This window comes from Periplaneta americana, chromosome 2, assembly GCF_040183065.1.
Source record: "Periplaneta americana isolate PAMFEO1 chromosome 2, P.americana_PAMFEO1_priV1, whole genome shotgun sequence".
In the NCBI taxonomy this organism is placed as follows: domain Eukaryota; kingdom Metazoa; phylum Arthropoda; class Insecta; order Blattodea; family Blattidae; genus Periplaneta; species Periplaneta americana.
Genome location: NC_091118.1, coordinates 216,579,449 through 216,596,174, shown reverse-complemented (window position 1 = coordinate 216,596,174; position 16,726 = coordinate 216,579,449). Strand labels below are relative to the sequence as shown.

General features: G+C 34.8%; 1 protein-coding gene and 1 long non-coding RNA gene across 6 annotated transcripts in view; one reads left to right on the top strand and one right to left on the bottom strand.

The window, feature by feature from the left end:
- LOC138695124 (uncharacterized) overlaps positions 1–16,726 on the top strand; it is a 293,372-nt gene that overhangs the window by 109,478 nt on the left and 167,168 nt on the right. The window lies entirely within an intron of this gene.
- Positions 7,492–16,726, bottom strand: part of LOC138695127 (uncharacterized) — a 46,229-nt gene continuing 36,994 nt past the window's right edge. Inside the window, exons 2-4 of one of the 2 annotated variants that reach the window (XR_011331071.1) lie at positions 10,279–10,428; positions 10,016–10,188; positions 7,492–9,667 (exon numbers count right to left, since the gene is read on the bottom strand). This is a non-coding gene — a long non-coding RNA (uncharacterized lncRNA). Of the gene's footprint in view, positions 9,668–9,693; positions 10,189–10,278; positions 10,429–16,726 lie in introns of those variants that run through there. The other variant, XR_011331070.1, reaches the window with a different exon arrangement.

Here is a 16,726-nt window from a genome sequence, read left to right as displayed (position 1 = left end):
AATCGGGAATTAACTGTGGATTTTGATGCAGAGAGTTCCATTTTTTTCCCTTGGGATTGTGTTATCAAATTTTGTTTGTTGAAGTCTAAGTATGTAGATTTAATAAATCTTTTAACAGAGTAATACGTAGATTTAGTAACAGATCTGTAAGTAGCAGTGCTGCTCTTCTTTGCTAAATCATCCGCATTCTCGTTTCCCAGGATTCCACAATGGGATGGTATCCATTGGGATACAATTCTTTTATTGAGTGATATTAATTGGGAGAGCATTTTAGTTATTTCTGCTGTTTGAGATGAAGGTGTGTGTTTAGAGACGATTGATAGAATAGCTGCTTTGGAGTCTGACAATATAACTGCATTTTTAAATTTATTGATGTGGCATAGAAGATTCCTGAGACTTTCACTTATTGCAATGATTTCTCCATCAAAACTTGTTGTTCCATATCCAAGAGATCTATAAAGTGAGAAGAGACAGCACGTAACACCTGCACTGGCACCTTGTTCTCTGGGGATCAAGGATCCGTCGGTGTATAAATGAAGCCAGTTTTGTGGAGGGTACCTAATATTAATTGTCTCTAAAGACAATTGTTCCATTATTTCAGTGTTTACTTCTGATTTCAGTATTTCTTCTGTTAAATTTAGATTATATTCTATATTTAATAGAATTAAGGGGTTTGGTTTAATTTGTAAGTTTTCTTTTAAATTTGGGATATTGATTTTCTGTTTCAATTCTTGAAATTGTGGAGAATTTAGAAAAAATTCTGGTGGTGTACAGTGCAGATAATTATAATAAAGTCTGAGCATGGAACTGAATTTCAATAACTTAAAATGAGTAATCTTGATATCAATAATCATTATTTCATTAGTTTCAATATATTAAATTTGTGCAGCTCTGTTTATAAATATAACATAGTATTCTTTTTTAATGTTTAAACATACTTTTTTGTGCGTATTTTAGTGTATAACTAAAAATTTCAGTGAAAGAAATAAGTATGATACGTTGATGTGCCTAAAATGCCTATTTTCATTAAAATAGAGCCTAATTTTACAAATTTTGAGCTTATTTTAGGCGCCTAAAACTGCAATTTTTAGTGCCTAAAAATCCGATGTCTATTCATTATTCAAAAACATAATTTAAATAAATAAATAGATTTTCAACTACAAAATACATTATGTTGTTGTTGTTTTCTAATGCCAGGCGTTTGACAGTAAAGTCATTTGACCTCTTGCACTCCAATATTTTTCAAAGATATTATCATGGTCAGCCAGTGAAGCACACATTTTTAGGTGTTCATAATCCATTTCCTGATTTTCTGAGAGTATATTGGCTAGTTCAGTCTTCTTAGCTGATATTATACCACCAGCATTCCATTGTAGGATATTTAGTTGATTCTGTACGATTAAAGTAGTCCCCCCCCCCCCCAGAGATCCGATTGGGGGACTATTTTACCTCCGGATAATTTTACCTTAATGGTACTCATTTCATATTGGAGTTAAATGGCAAGTTGTAGCCGATTTAAGTGAACACCATATTTTAACGTTTTGGTGACTACTTCATTCACACACAACCCCCAGAATGTCTGGAGGCCACACCTGCTGTTGGTCGACGGGTCCATTGGACCTAGCTAGGAGATCTTATTGATCACCAGCTTTCCCTCCTTAAGCCACTGGAGGACGATTTTAGTGCCATAGCAGGTCAGCACTAGGAACAGAAAAGTAGAAAGAGGAGGAAGGAAAGGGAAATGAACCCCAAGGCCTCGAATGCTCTAATACCGTTGGGGTCGAAGAAAGTAAGAGTTCAGTCAGAGGACTGGATAGGAAAGGGTAAAGAGGGAATTAGGTATTGAATAGAGGAAAATTATACCAAATTCAGTCATTAACTCATCAAGCTGACCAGTGCTAATTGATGAGTAGCCCCTCCCTTTAAAATATTGTAGGCCTATTAATTAGTATATGATTTAGCCTAAAATCTTTAACCAAACAGATTACCGCTGTCTAGACAGTTCTCAATAAAAATCTTAAATACATTTTGGGGGCAAAAGCTTTACTTTCGACTGTAAAGAAGAGACAATATATGAAAGTAAAAAAATGTTCAGTCAATGTAAAAAATCTCTTGCATATGTCTCACTAATAACGAAGGTAGACCTAAATTACAATCACAAAACAAGGCAGCTTGTTCTTGTCTTATTATAAAAGTTGAATTAAAATTTTATTTAATTTATTTCTCAAAAATATATTTTAAAGCATGCGGCAACTAACAGTTACAAAAATGTGTACATTATTAAGCACATTAATAAGATAGGGTAAAGGTTGGTAATATCGTGATATGAGTAATATCGTGATAGTTGGTATGAGAATTTATTACAATTTTACTTATTGAGACAAAAATCTGTTTTTTGTGACAATGTATTAAGGACAAGTTCGTGGACAAGTTGCTGCATGAAATCGGTCCTTCTCTCACTCTGTAAAAGCATGATAAGAAGCTATCAAACACAGTATCACGATATTACTCTTATCACAATATTAACAAGATTTACCCTACTTCGTTTTCCTCTCTCCTACAATTTGTTATTCCATTTGAATGAAATATATTATTTCCTTCTTTTAAAGTATTGACAATTCATAGGGAATGGAATATTTCTCGAATTTTGGAAAAAAAATATTTCTCAACATCTAATTACAGTAAATATACATTCTTCAATTCATTTATGCCTGATTTGAATTCGTGAAACATCGCGAAATCCGTATCAAGTTGGGAATGGGGTTTTTTAAGCAATTAGCGAATTATGTGCGCGAATTTTCAATTTTTAATTTTTTTTACTGCAATCGATAATCGATAGCTGTCGCACAGATAAGGTCGATATTTATGGTCACTAGTATTGCACATTCGATTCTGAATCTGTTTTAGTAAACGGTCAACGAGCTAGAAGGTTTTAATTCAAATACCTGGTCTAAACACACTCCTGACATCATATCTGATATATGTAGCGATGTGCGAGAATTGTATTGTGAGCGTTGTGAGCCTGCTGAATGCATATTACTTTGGAGCGTGTTGAGTGTGTTTGTTTTATTTGTTTATAGTGTCACACATAGGCGAAATAACATTATTGTGTTCCCGTGCAAGTGAGGCTACAAGAATGCTTAATAATAAAATAGCTCCAATAGAGCTTTCCAGTATATGAGGCATAGGTTTTATTGCACAGACAAAAGTACAGTCATGTGTAAATTTTGTAATTGTGAGGTCTCGTGGGAAAGAAGAGATACTGTTGAGAAAGATTCGAAGTTGGTAAAACATGCATCGGCAATTAATTTTCGCAAGGAAGACGAACAATCTCTTGTGCTGACTTCTATTGCCACTTGTTTTTGCAGTGTGCAAAACAAAAAGAAAACTTGCGAATATCTGGGAAAAAGTGTTGTAAAGACTTTATAAAAATGAACATACCAATTTCCAAGCTCGAAAACGAACAATGTGAAAATACTGAAAAATTCAATTGAAAGCACCGATTTTCCCATTTGAAAATCCCACATTTTGCACTTTGAACTCAACAAAAAATTCCAGTCTCTAACGATTCAGAATGCTTTATGGTTGCTGGGTCGTTAGTAGTCAATAACATTTAAGCTGTGCTCATGTTTGAATCTAAATCCACACAGCAATCAAGTCTTCAAAAGGCTTGTTTTTTAAGATCCGATGCATGCGAGGTGAGAGACCACACTATACGAGCAATAGTGAGTGGTTTGTAAAGTTAAGAGGTGCGCAGTCAGAAGTGCGTTCCACCTTGATTGTCTCAAATTCGGCAATCCTGAGTATGAGGCTTTTACATGAGGTGGGTCCTTCATCTTTCCAGGCAAGAAATGTTTATCATCAGAAAGATTGTCAAGGGGTGACAGTACAAAAGTTCATGTCAGTTCACATCATGTTTCAACCAAGCTATCACTGGTGAGAGAACAACAGGATGGAGTCTGCAATAGATCGCCTACCAAGAAAAGTTTATCTTCTGAGAGAACACTAAGGCCCAATTGTATAAACCATTTAATCTTAGATCAGAGGTTAAATTGATCCTTGTTTCAGCTGAACTTGGAATTTTGTGTTGTATAAAGTCTAATCTGAGATTAATTTGTCTCAAACTAAAGTCAACTTTGACTGAAGAAATTTCTCCGATTAAGTTAGATGATCCAAGTTCAGTTATTTCTTTTCTGTTTGAAATATACGAGTGACAGATTGTGCAAATAAAATGTCCATTATTATTAATATTAATAGATATGTTAGGTACATTTATATATATTTCTTTCAATTTCTTGCCTTAATACACAAACAATCTTATATTTTATAAGGCTCTATCGTGTTCAGCAGTATCAAATAACATAACCTATAATTATATTATGCTTATAAAACCATTAATTATTAATGGATATGATAGGTACATTCACAAATTTTCAATTAACTGTATTACTAAACGAAAATTGTCGTTTTATAAAGCTTTATTATGTTTAGCAGTATCAAACACCATAACATGATAACAACTCGGAGAACAGTCAACCTTCTTCTTATTGTCCGCCATTATTTACATAGCACAAAAAACCAGTGTCTCCAACAGAGTGTACGGAAAGTCGTCAAAAAGTAGTTGTAAAGTCGCTAGATTTCTCATTATCTACAAAGAAAGATTAAATTTTGGGTAATTTCATAGAAGACGGGCACTTGGTTGAATATAGTAAGTATTACCAACTTCTTTATTTCAGAGTTAAATGTTAGTGATCTTTTAGTGACTTTTACATGTTAGTTCTAGGTTTTTGTACTAGGTGTCGCCGTGATTTTCTTTTAATTTTATTGGTTATAGTTGTCATTTGTTCTAGAATTTTCGTTAATTTTGAATGGATGATGACGTTATCAGTTGTTCTTGGTTGTTTTACGTGAGTGGTGTTATGTTGTGTCTGATGACTAAAGTTGAAAGTTTCTCATTTTATGATTTTTGTGATTTTCTTTCGATTTGATTGATTATAGTTATCATTTATTCTAGAATGTTCATTAATTTTTCGTGGATAATGACGTTGTCCTGTTGTTCTTAGTTGTTTGACGTGAATGGTGTTACATTGTAGATTTGTCTGCATTTGTCGAATGCGCATCACCATGCTTACGAAAAGCCACTTTTCAGTGCCAATAATTTATTTTGTGTGCACAAGGTTGGAATTTTGAAGTAAGAGGGAAAGAAAGGAAACCGTGTTCTGAAATTTATCTATTAAATTTTGTGTCGATTTTGGTTTAGTTCTTTCGCTGGTGAAGAAGGATTGTGTTCAATGTTGAGAAGAAAACTGTTTTTCTGTGGTTTAAAGGAATTATTTACTGAATTTTCTGTAGATGTTAAGGTGTAATAAGTGTTCGAAGAGAATTTCATTTAGTGTAAACACGTGGTTTATTTATGCACAGTTGACTGTACGACAAAGTGTTGGTTTAGTTCTTTGCTCCCTGCATGGTTTAAGTTTAGATTGCCTTAAAGCCTGTGTCATTTGTACTGGAAGTGAAGTGGTTGTCGATGAAGACGTCGATGAGAATTGAATTTTATTTGATAAGATGATAAATTATTATGTTTTGTTTTGTGTTTTAGTGATTTTTGGGGGTAAAGTGCGGACGAAAATTGCTAGAAAAGTACTACCAACTATGAAGTTCGAATGCCACCAAACGCCAAAAAAATCAAAGGCGAAAAATTAAATATATTTTAATTTTTTTTGGAGGGCTTGTTCTTCTTTAAAAATATGAATATATATATTTGATTTTTCATCTTTGATTTTGCGATGTTTGGTGACATTTGACTTCATAGTTGGCAGAACGTTTTTGGTAGTTTTCGTCAGCCATGTTGGGTTTTGCCCGTCTTCTAGGAAATTACCAAATTTTGTCACTGTGGGGTGCTAAAAACGTCACTAAATCCCTATTTAAGCAATATAAAAGTTAAAAGAAATTGTTGTTGAAAAAGAGTTAAAGTCGCTAGATTGGCAACATTGAACAAGCCTGTATAACATGGTTCGCGCATCACGTATTTCACCTGTTTATGCGATGTTGCCAAATCCTTTTCACGTGAACTTAGATTGCATTTGAACCAAGGTAATTTGATCGCAGAAAAGTTTTATACAATAGAAGAAGTGTCTGAACTCGGTTCACTTTTCGATCTACGATCAAAGTTGATCTTTAGTCAGGGAGTTTTATACAATCGAGCCTAAGTCTGCCAGAGATACGTACATGATACCGAATCTCTTACAGTCCAAATAGAAACAGTAAGATTAAACATGCAAAATACATTCAATACCCTCAGTCAAGTACTTAGTTATGTCAATATTCTAGAATCTGACATAAGAGATCTAAAAGACAACTCTTCACTTAAAAATTACATGTGTTTGCTAGTAGCTAACAGAAATTCCTCCAGTGTCTTGACATGGTAGTGTGGTGCAAAAAACCGAACTTTCAAAAATTCAAATTCCCACAAGGCTAATATTATGCATTAATGTGTAAAACAAGCACAAAAAATTTCATTAAAATATTACCATTTACAAGTTGCTCCAGAGGTGAGAAGTTTATAATGTGTAACATAGTGAAAGAAAAAAGTCAGAGCAGCTTTTGAAGGAGTAGAAAACTCTTATCAGTGTTTGGATAAAAGTTATAGAAGGAACTGTTTCTATTCATCTTCGTCAATGTCTCATTGTACTTTTGGAACAGGTTGATAGTGCGTTCTGTCGTGTCATTTACTACTTTCGTCTAAGAGGAGCAATCACGAAGTTCCTTGAAAACCACTCTGTAGGAAGTCTGTGCAGGAAAGATTGAGATTTGTCTCTTCCTATTTCAATCTTCAAATAAATAACCGGTTCTTAATGTTACAGGATTCTCCAATTTCAGGTTTTCCAATTTAGCCATGGTCTGTAGTCATTGAGGAGTATCAGGTTTCTGTGGAGGCTGCAAGTTTGTTACTATATTTTCCTTTTTTGCTGGTTTAACGAATTGAGTCCACAACGACCACATTATCTAAAGCCTGTTTAGTAAATGATGATGATGTTGATGATGATGATTTTTCTTTTTCTCTGTGGTCACTTGGTCATCAAAAAAGCAACTAGATGCTCAGAGAGAAACCAAAGATGTTGGCAAAATGCCATAATAGCCTACAATTGTTCTTTCTTATCTACAGTTTGGTTGGGATATTTCTTATGGAGAGTAAGAAGCTTGTGGACTTTGAATACCAACAAATACTCTCTAACATTAATACTGGAAAGCTTCCCTGTTTAGCATTGCAAGCGGCGGCGAAAAGTAACAATGCTGCCATCTAGTGGCTTGAAACGTTCACACACTCTGTGCGCCGTGCTGGATTACGTGAGGAAAAGAGGAGAGGTGTGCATTTGATTTCAATAAGAAGCTGCAAAGCAATAAATAGTATACTTTAGAGTCACGTTGTTCATAACATTTTTAATTAATAACAAATTACAAAGTTATTAGAATAGAAATGAATTGATAAATTCTCATATTTTCAAATTTGATGAAATTTAGTTGTGCATGACTTTAGCAGCTTTCATACATCGCTTGTTTTGTTTTTTAGCTGTATGGTTGTCCATTTTATTTTTGCTGTAACAATTTATTAACACATTGAAATATTTATCAATGAAGACATTGGCACAGTCACTGCAAATGGACATGTTAACAGGGAGCACTACCATTTTAACTAGTTCTTTTTTTACACCAATTCTAGTTTTATAAATAACATGATCAATTTCTTTAAAAACATCAGAACACAATTGGCTGAGCATTAGAGAAATATCATTAGGAAAAACAATTTTTGAATCTTTACAGTATTTTATTTGCGATGTGCGTTGTTACGTCATTGTTGGGGTTTTCTTTACAAGATAAATTTCTTCGACAAATTTCGTGATTTATTCTGCTACACACCCAACCTGCAACATAAGCCCTTGCATTTTCTTGCAACACGGTTTCTTCATTTGTATGCTGTACATTTTTGTCATCAACAGTTACATCCAAATCAGAGACATCTGTAATGCCTGGACTGCAAAAATTCAATTTAGCTGCCTCGATATCTTCTTTCTTGAGTAAGAAAGAAGAAACGTCAGCTTCACAGTTGCTTGTTTCAGGAGGACTTAGGAATTGTTTCGTCATGGTTGCCCGAATTGTAGCTCTAAACTTCGATTAGTCTGGAGTTACGTTGTTTCCACCTTTAGATCGAATAATAGAAGAGAGATTTTCTATGCAGCCTTGTGTTAATCTTCTTGTTATTAAAAATTTAAATCCATAATTATAATGCAATTCTTTCCATAGCAGTTTTAAAGATTGTAAATTTTCTAGCCAGCCATTTATACATCTTGGGTTCATTTTCCTATTGTTTATTACCTGAATATTTCCAAATGTTTTTTTCTATTTCATTAAAAAAATTCCAGTGTGTGGAATTTTCACTTAGTGGCCTATTTAAGGCTTTACTAGTTTGGAAACTAGAAGAGTTAAAACAATCAAAAGCTTTATCCATAAACAGGATGAAGTCTGCAGTAGGTTGAGCCTCCTCTGGTAACTGAATTTTATGAGTGATGCCATAGCTTTTCCTACAGAATGACTTAATAACTGTGTAGCAAGGCACACTCGCATCGGTGTGAATGGTGGTAGATTCAAGTGATTAAGTTTTACTTTAGGACAAAGTCGGGGATTCATATCTTTATCTATAAAATAAAGTTTTTCTAGGTATTCCCACTTAATTAATTTATCAAATAGCTTAAAATTATAATGTTTTAAATTATTCCTTACGCTCTTAATCAAATGTGGTGTATCATGAAACAAATAAATTTTTTCACCATCGTGTTCAAAATAAGGCTGTACTTCATTACATCCAAGCAGTCTTCTCGATTTAGTGTTGTTCGATCCTTGGTCTGAAACAATCACTTTAGGGATAAATCCCGTATCTTTTATTTTATTTATTACATCAAGCAGATGTGATTTTAAAATCTCTGCAGGCATGGCATCTTTCGATAGAAAATAACCAATGGTTTGCTTAAAATTTTTACACATTCCTCGAATCATAAAAACCATTGCTTGGTTTGCAAGTGGTACCTCTGAATCTTTTACATTAGTTTGAGATTGTTGGTTAGGGCTGTGTATACCCAATTCAATGAATCCCTAAAAAATGTCCACTTTAGCATTGTACGTTATATTTTCCTTCAAATACATTTCATCTACAATAATTGTTACTACCTTTTCATTTAGTGGCAGCATTCCAGACTTTACTTTTAATAATTGTAAAATGGTGGGATTTATACCGGGGCCTATACCAAATCCATGAAGCCAATTTCGGAGAGATCTGACTGTTGGCAAACACAATTTTCTCCTTAAAAATCTGTAGCCCTGAGGTGAGCAATAATGGAGTGCAATGCAAAACTTTTATCGTAACTGGAATACCGCCTTCCCATTTTTTTCTTTCTTTTTAAACGCACTTGCGACATAATGAATTCATCATTAGAAACAATTTTGATTAAATCAGTATTTGAACTGGTTGTCTTCAGAGCTCTCACTTCCGCCCGAAGAGATGAAATAATTTTTTTGTGTTTAGATACCAACTTTTGAGCTGGAATCAATTTCTTAGAAAGTGTCTTTATCTGAAGATCTTGAGCCATCTTTGACCTTTTAGGATTTCTTGCATCTTAAAAAATAAACAGGGACTTAATTTAGTGAAATATTAATAACGTCTTGAAAGTCTAGGGCTAGGTAAGTAATATTTTCTGAATAACTAACTGAATCAGTTTTTATGAGAAAACATGAGTTCACACACTTTCTTCACAAAATCAATAATTCGTATTTTTATGTTGCGTATCACAATATGCGTCTATTTAGTTTGAAAAAGTCATGACTTTCAGTATTTTGTATGGAGAAACTATAAAGAAATTGTGTTTGGTATGATGGAAGTAAAGTAGTTTTATGCAGTTTAATAACTGATTCACTTAGCACAGAGAACATGTTATTGCTAATGTACTATCTGATTATGAGGTACCTGGTAGAGGACTATCGTCGTTTCTGTCTGGAATCGGAGAACCTGTCGCCTCCTCGATGGAAGGTCTAATGCGTTTCTTTGGGGACCTTCGCGGTTCTTTCATTGTACTTTGACCCATATTTTCGGAAGAAGGCGCTGTTAAATTCAGTGAAGGAATAGCTGTTCTCTTCAGTCTGTTATTAAAAAAATATATTAAAAATTAACAGGTCTATGACTCATTTGAAACTTCGGTACTTTTCCAATTACACCTTATTTTTACTTACTCCTGACTTTTCAAATTAGGGTTATTGAAGTCCGATAATCTAAAGTGATCTGAACATATTCTGTGATTTGTGTACAGATACTCTGTTCCTCTAGTTTTAAATGTTTCGTCTAGGTCTTGTCTTTTACATTTATTTACCCATATGGCACATCTATAAGACAAAAACAAATAACAGTAATAATAATAATAATAATATGATGATGATGATGATGATGATGATGATGATGATGGTGAGGACACGAGACCTGTCATATGAATCGTGCAAGTGGGAAAAGAATGAGCTAACAGAAAGAGAGTTTGTTTCATGATTAAAATTGTACGAATCTACTGACACGAAAGTTCATCTCAGACTAATTATCTTCCTTCTCCATACCCATTGGTGAGAGCCACAACACATGATAAGGTCACAGAACAAGTTATCTACTGACTCTACTGTAATAATCATCATCATCCTGTGGCAGAAAAGTAATAGACTACTTGTATTTACATGACTACTCACTCACCTACTCACTTCGGAAATCTGAAGAACGATCTAGCATCTTTTTGCCAAGCGTAGTTTTTACAGAAGAACACAGAACAAACAATTCCACTTTCCCTGACATGTTGTGGAACAGCCATGAGAATAATCCTTACGACTTACACCACGTGTTGAAGTACAAAACTCTTGTTAGATGCAGTTTACCGCGCTATGTGCCACGTTATCCTCACTGTCAACATTCCCTGCTGCTAGATAGCACTGATGAGTCATTCGCCTCTCTTATCGTGAACTGTCCAGTATTAATGTTAGAGAGTATTTGATACCAATAGATGCTTTGTTCCACTCTCTAATGTTATCTAGTGTCTCAGCAATGGCTCCAGCTACAAATACTGTTGCACAATCTGGAAGACTGACTCTATCCAAGGCACTGACTACTTTAGGTGACTGGAATATGTTGTTAGGGACGCTAGGTGTGAGGAGGGAACCTTTGAAGCAAGTAATAATGTTGAAAATCAAGATAATGGTTCAGACAGTCGATATGCATTCTTGCTATCAGATGTACTAGGTGATTAACATGATGAAGAGGGTCGGTTGCTCTTCCTTTCATGGATATAAATTCACTTCTTCATGTCCACCAAGTTAGTGCTGTGGTAATGCGACTGCCTTCAAACTAGCCGGCTCAGGTTCGATTCTCAGCAGGTTCAGAAATTTTCATGTAAGATTTCTACCTCGGGACTAGGAGAGATGGTGGTGCACAACTTTTACTCAATAAATTGTGCAGCAGTATGCCTGAATTAAATCCCAAATCTCTCCACGTGCATATGAAAAGAAGGCATATGTCACTGTTGATAGAGATTCACCCATCGGATGGGGACATTAAGACTGGTGGTCCCCTGGGTGCTATCAACAGGAGTAGGCTACGTGTCAGCACCGGGTTTCCCCCTTTCTTTCTTCCTCACCTTTGTCATCGTCCTCATCATTTCCTACACTACACTTACACATATACTCACTCTAATACACGACGTAACTCTTAACAGATACACATTATGCATATTGTGGTCTGTCGAAGTGGTGTGCAACTTGAAAATGGATCACAGTCCTGTCATCTATCCGCGGTATCCAAAATCACGCAAGTGAAGTGGGTAGGCATTAGACACACACAGATTTCACTTCTTCGTACCGAGCTCTCTTCATTCATTCTTGGTTTCTTTTGCAGCTGTTTGAGATCGCTACCTTCCATGCTACTTCAAAATACTTTTCTCTTTGCTTTTTAAGAAACATCTGGCCCTCCTTATTTCCAATCTCTTTCATTGCATATGTCAAACAACTTGCCAGATCTCTTTAATGTGTTTTGTTTCATTATATTACTTCCTTGCTGTCTAGCTCTTTTTTTAGATCCAGATATTTATCATAGTTTGGGAAGTTTCTTAACACACAAATCTATTCACAGAGTTGGAATCCTTGCATGCTCCCTTAGATCAATTTGTAAGTATGTTGGAGGGGCTTGTCTTTGTCCAAGTGATGAAACTGTACACTTGGACAGTGGCGTGCGGTGACCATTCAGACAGCCGAAGCACTGAATATTATAATTGTTAGATAAATAATAGTAAATCAAGGGGCTTGCCTTGATAAAATCACAACTGATAATAATTTAAAAGAACATATATTAAAATAAGTAGACCTAATATCAATTTAAATTTCTTAAAGCTACCATTATACAACATTTGATATAAAATAACAAGCTTCTGGCTTTAAACTCACCCTTGGCACTTCTCACAGTAAGATCAACGGAACTGAAATTCAATCCTTCTCTCCTGGGAAGCAAATTTGGTAACCACCTCATCAAAGAACTCTTTTTTTCTTCCTGAGTTCTCCTAGTAGGCATGCTTCAATTGGAATAATTCCAACATGAGATAGTCTCTCTTCTCCAGTAGAATTTCGAGAGTAGCTTTTGATTCTCTTCAGCATTGAAAACGACCTTTCTACTAAAGACGTACTCACAGGAATTGTACAGTCACGGAAGAAAAATCTGGCCGATGAGCAGCAAAACTCATAATGTTACTTATGCCGGTTTTGTTGTGATTATCACAGTACAGAGTGTCTAAGAGGGATAGTGTTTACCTCCCTTCGAAGTTCCTGGGCTAGGAAGGAGAGGCTTTCGGACTCTTTCTGTTCAGAATGTCTAATAGGGACACTATTGACTTCCCCTCATAGCTGCTACGCTTCGAGAGACTGACGTTCGGAATGGTTTTGTTTAAAGTCTATAATATACTGTATTTGTATAATTGCAATGTTTGTTGTGTTTTAGTCGACATATAGAAAGTTGTTTTGCCATTGGTTTTGCCATTGCGGATATGAAGAATGTTGTTAATGTAATTTTCATCCCCTATGTTCGTCTGTCTTCACTCTACAGGCATACTACGTTTATGATTTATGACCACTGTATAGCCTACTTCGTGTTTTTTCTAGAGTCCTAGACACGTGACCCTGTCCATCTTTACCAACAGATTTTGTCTATAAATAGCCACAACCACTTCGAAAATCATCATTAGTTTTTCAGTTCGATAGCTATGGACGTCAAAGCCAAAGTAATTGCACTGATCGAGGAAGGCGGATTTAGTGCGGCGCAAGCTGGAGAACGCTATGGAGTTGCGACTAGAATAGCGTCCAGATGGTGAGTGCAGTATCAAGAGCAAAGATACGTAACTCGTAAACCTTTTAGCGGAAGACCCAAGGCATCAACACCACAACAAGATCTTATGTTAATAGAACGTTCGAGGCACTTTCCATTTCACACTTCTAAAATGCTTGTTGCCGACACGGGATTTCCTGCTTCCAACAGAACGGCTTCTAAAAGGCTCAATGGTGCCAATATTGTGCCGAGAAGAGTGGCGGTAAAGTTCTGACTGAAGACCATCGAATTGATCGTGTTGCATTTTGCCAAATGCATTACAACTATCCATGGCAAGAGATCATCGTTTCGAATGAGAAAGTGTTTATGAACCACAGCACAGGGCCAGTGCAAGTATATCGACCGAAACAATCCAAGAGATTTGACCCTGAATATGTGGTCCAGAGGCAACGCATTGGTCGTTTGTCCATGTCGATGTGGGGATGGATTTCTGGTTATGGTGGCGGCGCGCTATGGAGGATTCATGGGCATATGAATGGGCATCAGTACACCAATATACTGGAAAATGTGATGCTACCTAGTGTGCGTGTGTTTCAGCCCGAAAACAAAATAAAATTCCAACACGACTTTTCTTCCGTACACACATGTGTTGCCGTGTAGCGGTGGTTCAACATTCACAGGGATGATGTCGTAGAGGTTCCATGGGTGCCAAAAAGTCCTGACTTAAATCCCATAGAAAATGTGGGGCGGAAGTGTAACGCGGTGTTAATGAACAACTACAGGGTCGGCGTCCTAGGTATACGGACGAATTGTGGGATCTCGTTTCAGATGCTTGGGATGATGTTGCATTGTCAGATAGATATATCCACAACCTTGTTAATTCTGTACATAGAAGAATGGATACAGTGAACAATGCCAATGGTTTCTGGACAGATTATTAAGTCCAGAAGGAAACTATTGTATATCACTAGAGCTACATAGAAAGAAGAACATTTTAATTTGTGATAAAAAGAACATTCAATATTAATTATTTTACTTCAGGAATGTATATTTTCCCTTATTTTCAGAACTAAAGTAAATACTGTAGGTTTAAAAATAGAATAAATAAATGAGTTATAGTAAACCGCTCATATAATCAAACGTTTCCTTAAATCGCACAAAAATTATTTCTAATTAACAAATCTATTTATGTTCCTCTTTCGTCACTATTATTAATTGTTTACCTAAATTAATTTATATATATTTATTTCAATTTATTTTAATGTTCACTTATACCGTTTGTATTGGATTACTTCAATCAATTTATATTTATTCTACTTTATCTGACTGTTGACTTCTATATCGTCTTAGAACGAAGTTCCTATGTATTGTATCTTTCTCAATTTTGTTTACTCTTCGTCATATTGGCAGTCTGTTTTGCCAGGAAGATATTAAAATAAGAATAAACCATAAATAAATGTAGTATGAATAATTTCAAGGGGAAATTGTTCCGGGGCCGGGTATCGATCCCAGGACCTCTGGTTGAACGTACCAGCGCTCTACCACTGAGCTACCCGGGAACTCCACTCGACACCGTCTCAACCTTTCCCTTTATATCCACACAACTCGCATGGGCTGACGAAACGCCAGAGACCCACAACGAGTGCACACAAGCTCTGTGTGACTTGGAATTGTGGTTTTCTGTTAACGTACACAGTAACGTATATATTATGCAAATCTAGTCTTTCAGGTGAAGCTCCCTGTAAAGCAGATTTGAATAATTTCAATTCTGCTTTACAGGGAGCTTCACCTGAAAGACTAGATTTGCATAAATGTAGTATGTCTATAGCAGCTGTGCCCAATACTAAAGTTTCAAACTTAAAATTAAAAAAAAATATTTGAACAGACCTGTATTATTAATTAATATAAATTACAATAATCACTAATTAGCAAGACATTTATGTAAATAATTTATTATTGGACGATGTCTGTGGCCCTCCAATAATATATTTTTTTTAATATTGGCCCGCAGTATTCATAAGGTTGAGCATCCCTGGTCTATAGACTAAAGAGAGACGAACAGAGGAGATGATAATGAAATCAGTAACATTCCTCATACCCGCAATGGTAAAAACAATGAAATAACAAATTTCTGTAGAATATAATATAACATAAATATTTATTTTTTATTCAGACTAAATGACTTATCAGTGTTTTAAAGAAGATCAATAAAATTTATAAAATATATATTCATTGAAGTTGAGGTTAAAATAATGCTAACGTTTTGCGCCTATTGGCATCTTCAGGCACTTGAGCCAACAATATCATGTGATACATTAATTTACAGTAAAAGGCATGGCTGTTGAATATATACATTAATCAATCTTAAAACTAACAGATTAAAATCATTTGTGCAAATTAAATGATAAACTATAGTTGAGTTAATTATTGTTTTGATATGTATGATAGTTGAATTAATTATCCTCATCTCTACTTAAATTTACGACAATAATTAAAACAACTATAGGACACAAAGATTAAATTGTAGATTTAAAATGGATTCAAATAAAATAAAATATTACCTTGTAATAAAAATTGATTACTTCTATAATGTCTTATTAATGCTTACATTTGATCGTATAATTTTACCAATTACTGGTATGTGCCGTTATTGATGTAATTATATGTATTATAATGATATAATCTTATGGTTCTTATTGATTCCAATATTAAACTTCATATTGAGTGGACGTCGAAATAATTTCAGATGGTTGAAACGTAGAATGCAGATATGACTTTCAACAGGAAGTTGAACTGTTCATGATGCAATTCGTTCTATAATATATACGTATCGTAAGTAACTAATATAAAATATTGCTCAAATGCCTAAAGGTGGTAATAGGTGAAAACGTTAGCATTATTTTAACCTTTAACTTCAATGAATATTTATATTTATACATTTTATTGATCTTTTTTTAAAACACTGATAAGTCATTTAGACTGAATAACAAATAAATATTTATGTTATATTGTATTGTATATTGACTTATCTGAAAATTACTACTACAATGCTTACTAAGAAAATTTTTGTAGGCCTATGTCGACAAGAACACAAGAGTTTCAACCTTATGGAATGTGAACAGAAACAGTCCGAAATCCTCTCCTTCCGAGACCAGCAACGTTGGGGGGAGTAAACAGTATCCCTCTTAGATACTCTGTACTGTGATAATTACAAAAAAAACCGGCATAAGTAACATTACGAGTTTTGCTGCTCATCGGCCAGATTTTTCTTCTGTGACTGTACACAATAATGTCACTAACACATTAAACTGCTGAAAACTTTTTTTCAGCATTAAATTA